At 35.8% G+C, this 14,018-nt stretch overlaps 1 pseudogene across 1 annotated transcript; it reads right to left on the reverse strand.

Annotated features, from left to right (window-relative positions):
- Positions 1–1,433: 1,433 nt before the first annotated feature.
- On the reverse strand, positions 1,434–6,026 carry LOC311589854 (antizyme inhibitor 1-like; annotated as a pseudogene). Its single transcript, XR_014783587.1, has 2 exons — positions 5,341–6,026; positions 1,434–3,542 (listed from the first exon to the last, which is right to left on the reverse strand). The product of XR_014783587.1 is annotated as an antizyme inhibitor 1-like (transcript).
- Positions 6,027–14,018: the final 7,992 nt, after the last annotated feature.

The raw sequence follows: 14,018 nt of genomic DNA on the forward strand, positions 1-14,018 counted from the left end.
TACCTTGAATAAAAGTCCAACGGCAACTAAGTGACAATAGACTAGGGTCCTTAGCTGTTTTTATAACTAATAGAACACATGATATTCAAATGGGCAATATTCAAATAAAAAATTTTAGGCACCTACTGGTTTGAGATTGAAATTAGAGATTCATGATTGATTTCTTTACACCTTGAAATCAAGCTATCTTAGTCCATCCCACATTCCTCCTATGCAGCACAGGTAGAATTATCTGTCCATTGACACCAAAGTGAAGTCACATTTCCTCTTGGAAGACAGGAATTCCACTTGTAAACATGAGTAAGTTAGGGAAAGTGACTCCTGTAAGTCATCTCATTACTGTGATTCTGAGACCAAGGACTAACACACTAGTAATGAAAAAAGTAAATTCCTGGCAAATGTGTCAGGTTAGTAATGCTAACTCTCACAAACAACAACCTTCACTACGAAAAGAATTGCTAAGTTTGAACAAATGGGAAATGACAAGGAACTGAGGGACTAGTTAAAACTAACAACAACCAAAAGGTTCCAATTTGATACCATTACAAGTGAGAATTTGAAGGAACTGTGCTTCACCACTCCAAAGCCCTCTGGATTTAAATGTCTCTGTGAATGGGCATCAGGATGCCGGAAATACACAGACATGTCCCTTCTTCAAGGTTAGGGTTCTGCAGTCCTCTGCAGTGCCTTTCACTCCCCAATAAGCTTTTAGTGTTTAATAAAATCTTCTCTATCACCCAAATGATTTATGATTCAAAGATTTACTAAAGTACTCTATGGAACCTATCTATACAGAAACGCCCATTATTACAATCGATTTATGCTGGATTTACATTTTTGGTGTTAAAAGTGTTAAATATCATGCTTGCTTCACATCCATCCTCCCTAATGAGTCTGAATGTCACAATAATTTACCCAACACTTTTACTTAAACTACTAATTAAGTAACTAAAAAGTGGATTGAGCCAAACCAAACTTAAATGGGCTGTCATGAAAACTAGTTCTCAAAACAGACCATACATACAACTACATCAAAACCACTCTTGCTAGTCAGTCCCATTCCAAAAGTTTTATCCTGAAAAAACAGTAAAAAAATCAAAGTTTTATTGCAATCTTACAAGGGTTACATTAGGTCAAAAACAACAAATGCTATGATGCAAATTTACATTTATTAAGCTACAGTTCAAAGCACAAATGTACACATTCTAAGTACACTAAACATATTTAATGAAGTCACACTGGTCTTCTACTCGCATGTGATATATTGAGTAAAACATATTAACTTTACAAGACTTTTAATAGAAATCCTTATAAGAGTGTGTATGTGTATGTAAGCGATTTGATGGGGAACCCAATCTCCACTAAGTCAACCATTTTGTTGCATTTTTTTATTTTAAATACTTAAGGGATACATCAAACTGTATGTATGTATACATTATCTAAATTCCCCATTAGCCCCAATGAATTACAGATGGAAGTTGATTTTGTCTGGTTCCAAATAGCTATTACTATAAATTTGTTTCCAAGAGAAATAACAGAATAAAGATTAATTAAAAAATTTTTTCCACACACTGGAATGTAGACCAGACAAGCTTAACCTGTGACTTCAGATCTAAAGAGGTGTTAATGCCTGCTTAAGCCTGAGTGGAAAAGTTGTCTTCTTGGCTCAGCTAAATGCAAGAGGGTGCAAAGAAGTTTTTCATCATTGCATCTGAAGTAATTCCAGCATCTTGCATCTAATACAAATCACTGAATGACATCATGTAATAAATAGCTGGCCTCTGAAAATCATTACATCAGATGGCTCATGGAAAGAATCTGCTCCCATGTTTTCAAAGATGAGCCTATCTCCCACACTCACTTCAGGAAGAAGACAGCCTTCCATAATTTGATCAAGCTCATCACAAGATGGACCCCAAAGGGTACTTGTAACTAGAGGCTCATCTTCCTTGTATTTCTTTTGAATTCCTGGAATGGCATTTAAGACCCCAGAAAGTTTACTTGCAAAATAACCATAGACACCATCATTCACGTAATACATGACGGCCAGTTCATCACTCCCATTTTTTCTATCCCAGAGTAACGTTTATCATTTTCAACAACTTTATTAGCAATAGTCTTAACTGCAAGTGTAAATGCAGAAGGTATATAGTAGATTTCAGGTTCTGATGTTATCTGAATGCCATATCCTTCAGAGAAGTAAATGTCCAACAGAGAACTGATAACATGATTAACCTCTTCCAACTGAATTTCAGTTCCTCTGGAGCCTCCACCGATGTCTAACATGTTCATTGTAAAACCAAAATCTCCAGCTATGTCAAACACACACTGAGCATCAGCCAGGTATGTACATACACTTGATTTTTTTGCAAGCACTTGAAACATGAAATTTAACCCCAATTATTTGGACGTCAAGTCCCGTGGCACATTCCAAGAGATGTCTACAGTTGTTCAGTGTAGTGCAAACTACACATTACCACCTTCACCTCCAATATTATCTTCCATTGCAATATGTAGCAAGGCCTTGGCATTTGGATGATTCCCTGTAGTTTTCTTTAATTGAATTTCATTGTCATGTGTCATGATATTTACTGTATCTTTTGCTGCATATTTTATCTGAGACACTTGCTTACAGGGACTTGTGTAAATTATGTTTTCTGGAGATACACCCAATTCTTGCAGTACAGCCATTTCATTTTTTTACTGGAACAAGCAAACCCACTTCCAAGAGCCACCAAGATCTCAAGAAAGCTGGAGTAGAGTTGCATTTCCCTGTGTAAAATGGCTTTATCTGAGCCACCACGTTCTGCCACTGACTATGCTTCACGATCTTCCCAAGCTCCCCCACAAACAAAACAAAACAAAACATTTTTACCTGTCACAGTGTGTTCATAAACATAGTTGTCAATAATATTTCCAAGGTTTGTTTCTTTGTCCAACAGGCCAATGGAGTGCTTTGCATCTTCAATAAATCTGTTCATCTCAGTAGTATGCCACAAAGCCGAAAATCATTAACCAGGAAAACCAAGAGAGGACCCACCAAGCCTTTGTCTGGACAAGTTAGGAGATGGAACTCCTGCCCCCTATCATCAGTTAGGTTCCCAAGGTGCCTCAGCATTGAAGTCAAACTGCTCTCTATACAATACTTCCCCTATGCCTTCTGGGTAGTTGTAAACTTGGTCTGAAAGTTTGCCATGAGTTAACAGGCCAGAGTAGGGGAAAGGGTCTTCTCTTTTCTGACAGATTTTTTGAGACATGGTTTTTCTGTGAAACCCTGGCTATCCTGGACTCAGTTTGTACACCAGGCTGGCTTTGAACTCACAGTGATTTGCCTGCCTCTGTGTCCTTAGTGCTGGGAATACAGGTCTATGCCATTGTGCCAAGCATTTTGGGCAAAAATTTTAAAGAGTTACGTGGTTACCTTGAGCAGAAATATCCAAGGCTGCCTTGGCCATAGTCTGCAGGACCATGGGTGAATGGCAAGGCACAGACACCAGCTGAGCAACAGTGGCAGTGGCAGCTTAACTGGAGAAATGGAGTGGCTAAAAAGAAAAAGAAAGAAAGAAAGAAAGAAAGAAAGAAAGAAAAGAAAAGAAAAGAAGAAAGGCTAGAACTGGGTGGGAAAGGATTCAGCCCTGTCACACCGAAGAGCAGCAGAGCAGGAAGAATAAGAGCAGAGCAGGCTACAACCAGAGAGAAAGATGGAAACAGCCAAGAGTTAAGTCAGAGAATGTGCTATAGGTGACTTTTCTTAAACAGCAAAATCAAAGCCAGAAAAGGCAGACAATATATTTTATTACAAAAATGAATTGGTGCTTAGGAATCAACCCTCACTGGACACACAGGTAGAATGTACTTTGGGTATATTCTTTTTTTTACATTTTAAAAATTATGTTTCTTTATAATATATGGATTTAATTACTACACATGAATAAAATAAACTACATACAGCAGGAAGAACCATGAGACAATCTGAAATTATATAAGCATTATAATTCATAGTGATTTGGCTATTTGTATTTGGCAAACTTGAAGTAAACATCTTTCCTATCTTGTTACTTTTAAACTTTGGAATGAAAATCATATCTATCATATCTCATCTCTATTAATTTAAAACATCTATCTTGATCTAGAACCATCTTAACCCCTAGCCAACTAAGATTAATTTAAGACTAAACTATCTGGTTTATAACTCCATCAGACTTGAGAAGGAATAAAGCTTAAATACCTGAGTGAACCAGAAGTGGAGGCTAGCAGCTTCCAAAATGAAACAATGACTGACACAGTTACTGCTTGAACAGTCACCCAACATTCTCTATAGTGTTGGAGCATATTCTTAGGCCTCCTAGCCCAATATATCTGACAGACATATTTTGGAGGCAGGGACTATTGAGAACTTGCTTGTCTTATGTTGGCAGAGTTTAGTAATTGACTTTGCCTGCATCTAAGCTTGCTCATTTTTAGGCAGAATTCACTCTGTGTGGCAGAAATGAAGACATTTTGCTCAGTGGCTTGTTTGCCACATTTGAAGCCAACTTCATCAGGAGATTCTTTGATTCTCATCATCTTCTTTGAGGTCAGCTGAGTGTTGCCAGGAGTTAACTTGTCTTGTTGTCAAAGATCTTCGCAATAATAAAGACATCTTTCAATGTCATATTCTGTAGGTCTCTGAGGATTTTGAAGACCTTATTTAACAACTAAACCTAGGATATATATTTTTGTGATAAAACTAGACTAATACTTGACATGACCATGATTTGTTCAACTAGCAATTAGCTTGTATTACTCAATTATTCAAAATAGGCCGCAGCACTACTTTTAAGGTATTAGAACTAAACCTTGTATTATAATTGAGTTGGATGGGTATAATACTATATATATATATATATATATATATATATATATATATATATATATATATATATATATATATAATGTGTGTATGTGCATGTGAAGAATAATCTTAGATTTGAATTCTATACCAACGTATTATAATTGCACTTATTTTGCATCAATATACAAAATTCTATACCAATGAATTAAAAAATCCTTACTTCTGAACAATTAAGGCCTTGAGTTAAATAGATTCAAAAATCTACCTTTTGTTCTACCCTCCCTCTATATTTCTATATCCCCCTTTCTCTCTTTTCAGCTCCTATCTCATTACCTACAATAGAAAGGTCAAAAAAAGAGAGATGTCCCTGAGTCTGGGTTGACATCTGTGGTCCCTTTGTGTCTGCATGATTTCCACCCAGGCCCTTCAGATGTAATTCTGATATATTTGCCTTTATATATGACTTGGCCTTTTGCAACTTTTAATATTCTTTCGTTGTTCTGTACCTTTAGTGTTTTGCTTATTATGTGGTGGGAGGATTTTCTCTCTGGTCCATTCTACTTGGAGTTCTGTGGTCTTCTTGTATATTTATGGATATTTCATTCTTAAAGTTAGGGAAGTTTTCTTCCATGATTTTGAAGAAAATATTTTCTGGGCCTTGCACTTCAGGGTCTTCTATTTCTTCTATCCCTATGATTCTTAGGTTTGGTCTTTTCATAGTGTCCAAGATTTCTTGGATATTCCGTGTCAGGAGCTTTTTAGACTTAGCATTTTCTTTGACTGCTCTATCCATTTCTTCAGTCATATTGTCTCTCTCTGGTATTTTTTCCATAACTTGAATTCTGTTGGTCATGCTTGTGTCTGTAGATCCTTTTCTCTTCTCTAAGGTTTCTGTTTCCTGGATTATCTCAGATTGTGTTTCCTTCATAGCTTGCATCTCCTGTTTTAAGTCATGAACTCTTTTATTCATTTCTTTCTCTTGTTTGATTGTAGTTTCTTAGTTATTTGTTCATTTCTTTCTTTGTATTTTCCAATTCTAGTTTGAGGGATTTATTTTCCTCCTTTAAGGCCCCTATCATTTTCATAATCTCAGATTTAAAATCCTTCTCTTGTGTGTCAGCTGAGATAACATCTCCAGGGCTTGTTGTGGTGGTGGGACTGCCGGTTTCTGTTTCTGGTGGTATCAAATGGTCCTGGGGATTGTTGCTTGGGTTCTTATGCTGACCTCTTCCCATTGTGATGTCTCTGGTTGGAATGTATGCTCAGTGCCTGCTTGGCCCTCTGACATTTCTGTGATTTTTCTGGGAGACCAGAGAACAAATCTGCTTGTGATCCTGGCTGTGGGGTCTGCTCAGTGTTAGAACCCACAGACACTGGTGATTTTACAACCTCGAGCTAGTTCTGTGCACTACACGGGTTCAACAGCAGCCTGCCAAGCGAGGAAGCCAGGCATTTTGAGCGCTGCAGGTGTGGGGAGGCCTGCTTAGGAACCGAGGAGCTCTCTCTGTGATTTTTCTGGGAGATCTGAGATCAGATCTACTTGTGATCCCGACTGTGGGATCTTCTCGTTGCTAGAACCCACAGACACTGGGGATTTTGTGAACTCAAGTTAGTCTGTGCACTACAAAGTTCAAGAGCTGCCTGCCAGCCAGGCATGTGGAGCTAGTCTTTGGAGGCTGTGCACCTGTTTCTGTGAAGACCAGGGACTTTGTGGTTTTGCTCTGTGGGGAGAGGCCAGACACAACCATGCTCCACAAAATTGGGATCCCTCTCACCTGTGGATCACCAGTGTTTATCTTTTTTGGTTCTCAGGTCGGTCCTTGGGTTGTTGAATAGTCACAGCTGTCCTACTGATCAAACAAGTTGTGTGTTAGGTGCTGCTGTCTTGGATCTCTCCCTATAGTGATTTTTTTAACCTGTTACTGCCACTTACTTTAATAATTAGAGATTTTCACAAGATCCAAACATGAACTATCTATTTTGTATTCCTTCTTTTTAGTAGGATGCACCAGATTTTGCAATCTCATCTTATCTGGGCTTGAAAATTTTTCATAAAAAAGCTGTCCAACCACATCTATGTGTTTGTACATTGAATTGTTTGTGTATAATATCCTCAATCAAACCAAACAAAATCTGCTGGCATCTGAGACCAATTTATAATAGCTTCATTTTCACTCTAAGTGCTTTTGACCGTTTAGTGAACAATTGATAAAGTTCCCATAGGCCTCATGATTTGGAAAAGCCTGAAAACAGCATGAAGTTGTAGCAAGACACTATCATTCCCACAATTTCAAGATGACCTCTTATGTTCACTCATGGTTTCATGAAATATTTTCTTTATAATTGCTTATTTTTATTAAATTTACTCAATGATATAATAAATTACCCCAAATCTTATGGATTTCCTTAAATGTGCGATATCATCAAGAATTTCTATATTCAGCTTAAACTAAATTTATTGACTAATTCAAAAGGTAGAAACTTTAAAACCTACAAGTTTACATGCAATTTTTCTTGTTTAGCCATTTACAATAGAAGTCTACATTGTCAGTTTTGTTAAAATATATACATAAAAAAAGTAATTCAAATATAAGATGGTGTGACTTGCAAAATCACAAGACATTTTAAGTAGAGAAAACAAATACAAACTAGAATTCAGAAAGCAACCCAAACATTTATATTCTGCATCTAGCATCAAAAGATAGATATCTAATTTCTACAATAATATGTTAATATCTTCGTACTTCTAAAACATGTGTGGTTGAAATTATCCAGTGAATTCTCATTTCTAACTTCTTTCACCACCTATAAGTTTGTGATGCTTAAATGATATTTTCCCTAATTGTCAATATTCATAGTTGGAAATCATTCATATTTACTATAAGCTGTAACATTCTACTTTATTCATCCACTACAGTGAACTTATATAATCTAATAGGCATGAGCATTTGCCTTGTGTTTTTTGTTTGTTTGTTTCATTTACATTTAAGACTAATGTACTGCTAGGAAGAGTACATGTGACTTTTGTGTGTTGAGACCAATATTTTTTTTGTTTCTACTTGCTCTCAAATGAAGTGGTTGCCCCAGATGGCCTTAGTAAAACCACTGATGTCAGGCAGGCATAAAGAGAAGGTGGGCTTTCATTTCTCTACGTTGGTCTAGCTTCCTATACTTGTACAGATAACATATTGTTTATTTGATATAGTTGACAATTTTAATATAAATACTTGGATCTCCCACTTTCTTTAACATCATCTATATATTCATATAATAAATAATAATATCAACATGCTGATTTTTAAAGAAAGGAATAAAATAATGTAAGTTTGGTTGAACTTCCCTTTAATTTGTAAAGAATTTATAGTATTTATAATAGTAAATTTTGTACACATCCTTCCACTTATTTCAATTGCTTATTAGTTCATTTTAGTGTTAAATTATATCTCATACCATGGGTATAATAGATATGTATAAAAGCTAACATATGTATACATGCATATATATGTATATATGTATGTAATTGTTTTTTTTTGTAGTGTTGGAGATTGAACAAATTCTCCAACTGGTTAAAAATATTCTCTGCACATACTAAACCATCATTTTCTGCTATTTCAGGTAACCTATTTGTCCCATCTGCTTATAATAACATTGTTTTTTGCCCATATATTACTTGTTTTATTTATTTTATGCTTCCTTATTGCACTAATTAGAAACTACATTATGTGTAGACATAATGACTGAGGCATCACTGTGACATTTCTGATATCATTGGGAGAACATCATATATTACATTTCCTGATATGATTCATTTATGAATTTGTAGACATTATTTATAGATTTAAAAAAATTATTTCCTGTCTTTCAAGTTGACTATCAGTAATTTACATGGGAACATTATTTGTAATATTAATGCTATCATTACTTACCTTTACTTGATTGAGGACCTGAGTGACTCACTTCTAATTAACAGAAATGATGTGCTAGAACTTGGAGGCAAGACCAACAGTATCCATTTTGATCACTTTTATGACTTGTCCTTTGGATACCAGCTTCCGTGGTGTGAAGAAATAAATCGGGAGGGGCCAAGGCTTCTAGACAACTATCAGAAAAGAAACTTAAAACATATATGAACTTTAGCAAGAGCTCTCCACTTCTATGGTACGTAAGATGGTGGCATTCCTGGGTACCTGCCACACTATAATCTTACAAGAGCTTAAGATATCTGACTATGTGATTTCAGTTTCCTGACCATGCAGGATGATGTAATATAGCAATTGTATCTTATTATAAATTGTAAAATTTGGGAAAAATTATAGGGCAGCAATGATCACTAATGGATAAAAATTTCTTTCTTTCCTAGGCTTGGATAGTACTTAATAATAATGTGATTTTAATTTATCTTTTTTAATCTACATCTATAGATTTGATAGCCTGTACTGTGGGCCTCGCTAGAGAAATAATACATAGGGAGCACACTTCAGTGTATTAAGATTTTCCAAAAAGGACTCATTTAACACAGGAAATAAGACCCACAATCTACAAACTGAATCTCAAGTAATTAAGAAGCTTCTGTACAGTAGAGGGAGCTGTCCATTGAATTAATACATGTAAATTTTGTGAGAAAGTCTTTGCCAGTTATATATCTGGTGAGCATTAGTTTTTAGAATTTGTGAAGAACTCAATAAAATAAACAATTTAATTGAAATATGATTACAGAAGTGAACAGAAAAATTCTGCACAAAGAAATAGGAATAGCTGTGAAACAAGTTTGAAAGTGTTCAATATTAGCTATGAGAGAAATGCATACTAAGGCTCTCTATCTTACTTTACTCAGAATGACTAAAATCATGAATACCAAAACAACAAATGTTGGCATGATATGGGGAAAGTAACGCTAGTATACACTGTTATTGAGAATGTAAGCTAGTGCAGCCTCTTTGTAAAACAGTCTGGATTTTTCACAAAACGCTACAAATAAAACTCCTATATGGTCCAGCCTTACCACTCCTACACATGTACACAAAGGACTCCATTTGCTCTAACAGTGATACACATACCTGAAAATCTGTCCTTGTTGCTACCTTATTCTAGGACATAGCTTGAAAATGGAGGGAGCATAGATGCCAAACAATTGATGAATGGATAATGAAGATGCGGTGCATATAGATAACAGAACTATATTTATCTATAAAGAAAAATGAAACATTCAGAGCAATGAATGGATTTAAAATTAAAAATATTTCATGTTAGGAAACCCAGGAACCACATGACAAACACTATGTGTTCCTTTTCATATAACTATCCTAGATTTAACTCTTTACTATGGTGTGTCCACAATGGAGTACTTGAGAAAGTCATGGAACAATGATAGGGACAAAGTAAAAGATAACCTTAAAATGAGGTAGTATAACACATGGAAAAAGGATAGATTGAAAATTACGTATGAGGAAAGGTGTAGGTAATGAGGGAGATGGGGATTTGGAACTTTAGATGCTATACAATACAAAGGAATGACTAAGGATGTATTAAAAATTCAATTGGAAATAATATGCCCATCTATGCCATGGCAGCTTGAATGATGTGTGTGTGTGTGTGTGTGTGTGTGTGTGTGTGTGTGTGTGTGTGTGTGTGTGTGTAGGGAGGTACTAACCAACTGCTTTCTGAATGGAGTCCGGATTCACCATATGCCTGTTGTTAGGGATCAGTGCCACTATTATAAGCTTAGCTGACAAGTCAGGCATGAGGACATTGTAGGCTCATGAGGGAAATATTTCTGATAGTTAACTGAACTGATAAGGCACTGCTCTGCCTTCTAACCCAGGCATGAATCTGAGAAGTCACACTTCACAATGAACAGTGCTAAATGCAGATTCATGACTGCATAAGAAAAAAATAATAAGCCATAGTTCTCTATTGAGCCTTAAGCAAGTCATTTAAATCTCTCCCTTCAGTACTCAGAGGATGTTGCAGAATAAGGTGAGAGAAGTATTTAAGAGCTTGAAGATAAAGAGAGGCTAAGGAACACCATACCCTAACCTATATATAATCAATGTAATCATTAATTAACATCAATATAGTACAGTTACCTGCACTGAGCCCGCATAAGACTAGCCCTGTCAATAGTCAGTCAAGGAAGAAGAAGGTATTCACCAGACCCCACCTTTTATCTCTGAACTACTTGGGCATCCCTAGATTATTATAGAAAGTCAACCACTGTCATTAGTTGTTGAGGCTTTGTTGAGTTCACCAATATCCACTTGGTAGCTTTAAATTGATTCTCATAGGTGTCTTTGATTGAACTTAAAGGGTCAATAAACAAGATAAATAGGTAGCCACATTAGATATATTTATAAAAAAGGATAAGGCGAGATCATGTTGATAGGGAGATTGGAGATGAAAATGATCATTTTTCAAATGTAAACTACCTAAAATTATAGTTGTAGACCATAAATAAACAGTAAACAATAGTAAACAACAAACAGGGTGAAAAAAGATTTTATCTTTATTATAGAATACAAAGTCTATGCTTGATGAATGTAATATGTAAATAAAAGTAAGATTAATTTTTGCATTTAATTACTATGTTATATTTACTATTATATATGTATATTATATTATAGATACACACATACATATATATATATATATAATTTCTGCAATCATATCTAAAAACTTAAAAATCTAACATGGCAACAAATGATAATCCCAACCATGCATTCTTAAATGGCTTTAGCAAACTGAATAAAATGCCAGGAAATGAACATAAATAATCTCTTCTGGTGCTCTAAGAAATGATAGCATGCTGGTTTTCTGCACTAAAGCAAAGAAAGGTTGTTTGAAGACAGGAAATGTATTTCTAATGTGTAAAGGGTGTTTCTAAACTTGTTTGCTTCGTGACATTTGAAATACCACTTAATCTGATTTCTTCTTTCTTTAGTTATTTTTTTCTTTTTAGAAATGAATCTACGGCTTTTGCTCAGTAACACATGCAATCGAGATGGTGGCTAACCTTTACCTAATCTAGTTTGCTTCATGGGAGTTTTGTTTCTTAAGTAAGAGAGTTTATTTCTCATAGATTGGTATCCTGTAGTGTGCATTCATATGACATGGAGTCCTAAGGATCTTAATACATATTTGCTGATATACAAAGAACATTATTAAAATATGAACAATTTAGTATAAATATCAGCTGATATTACTATTGTAAAAATAAATAAATTTAGCATGTCTTGAGATTGAATACAAAAGCTTCATGTTTGATGCTAGGAATCAAAGCCAAGGCTTTGCAGCATACTAGGTATTTTGCTGTTGAGCTTCAAAATTTGACCTTGGGTTTTGGATAAACAGAGTCATCATATAGCCTCAGACATGCTGGAACTCACAATCTTCTGCCACATCCCATAAAATGTAGGGATTATATGATATACAAGTGCAACTCTTCAGTTTTAAGTAAAAAGGGAATGCATATTTTTCTCATTTGAGAGCCTTAAAATCTCTGAATACATAGAACACAGTTGGAAATATTCTTAAGTTATTTAATTTTAAGGAAATGTCATTCAAGTTCCCTAAAACTTATTTTTGTTACAAAATAAAAATTTCAGATATTAGTAAAGTTCCAATGTTAACTTTCTAATTAACAAAATAACATTACTAGTTACTCTTTCTCTATGACTTAGCATATCATCAGAAAATGTAATACTTTTTCTTTTTTTCCAACATAATATTTTTATTGATTATATGGGAATTTCACATCACTAACTTCAATTATATTCACTTTCCAGTCCTCTCAATTCCAGCCCTACCCTTGTGACCTACATACCCCAAAGAAGAAGAAGAAGAAGAAGAAGAAGAAGAAGAAGAAGAAGAAGAAGAAGAAGAAGAAGAAGAAGAAGAAGAAGAAGAAGAAGAATAGGAGGAGGAGGAGGAGGAAGAGGAGCAAGAGAAGGAGAAGGAAGAGGAAGAGGAGAAAAAGTATAATTTTTATTCCCTATATACTCAGTGAAGCATGGTCAAACTCCCAGTACCCAGTCCTTAAAGAAAACTAATTACTTCTCAATTTGCACCCCTGCCAGAGGCCCCAATTGTGGAGAGCTACACTTCAGCATTCTTATCATGGTTTGAAGACTTCTCTTTGATGATTTTCTAGCTAGGATGTTATTTTATTTTGGACTGTTTGTTAGTGTGTATGAGTAGGGGTTGTCACAAAAACAGTCTATGACTCTTTTTCTCAATTGTAAGTCTGCAGTAATTGATGTCCCTGCAAAAGTAGCTTCCTTACCCGTTACTCTCAGTGGTAGCTCAGATCATAGACCTCTACATGGTTTCTGTGACAACATGGACCACAGGCATCCCCATGGGCTCCTGCATGAGCATGTGCCACAGAGCTCAGCATAGTCTCTGGTGACAGTACAGAGCATGAGACATCAGCACGTGCCTTTGCCACAGCATGGGACACAGACATCATCATAGCCAAGAACATCAATATGGGCTCTGGGGCAAAACAAGACTCAAATACAAATATGGTCACTGGTGGTAGTCTGGCCCACAGACATCAACATGGCCTCAGATGCCAGCATCAGGCCACCCACATCACCATGGTCCCCAGCAACAGCACAGCCCAGAGATATTAACTCTCGAAGGCCATGTTTATGTCCACGGTCTGTGAGGCTGCTGAGGGCCATATCTGGGTCTGTAGTCCTGCTATGGCTGTGGCTGTGTTGATGTCTATGGCACATCTTACCACTGAGGATCATGAGGATGTCAATGATCTGTGTTACCACATGTAGCAATGTTAATATGGTATTTTTAGTCCTACAGTTTGTATATAACTTATAAGGTAAGGACTCAAACACACACTGGGAGACAGAGGGACAGAGAGATGAAAACAGATGGAGACAAAGAGTAGACAACAACAGCAGCAGAGGCAACAACAACAACATAAATAATTCTTATTTTGATAAGAATGAATGATGGGGGACTGGAGAGATGGCTCAGTGGTTAAGAGCACTGACTGCTCTTCCAGAGGTCCTGAGTTCAATTCCCAGCAGCCACATGGTGGCTCACAACCATGTATAATGTGATCTGATGTATACTCTATACATGATGAATAAATCTTTTTAAAAAAAAGAATGAATGATGGGAACAAATAATTGTATAAGAAAGAATTCAAACTAATATTAAAAGA

This window comes from Acomys minous (genome assembly GCF_964271855.1).
Source record: "Acomys minous genome assembly, chromosome: 19".
NCBI lineage: Eukaryota > Metazoa > Chordata > Mammalia > Rodentia > Muridae > Acomys > Acomys minous.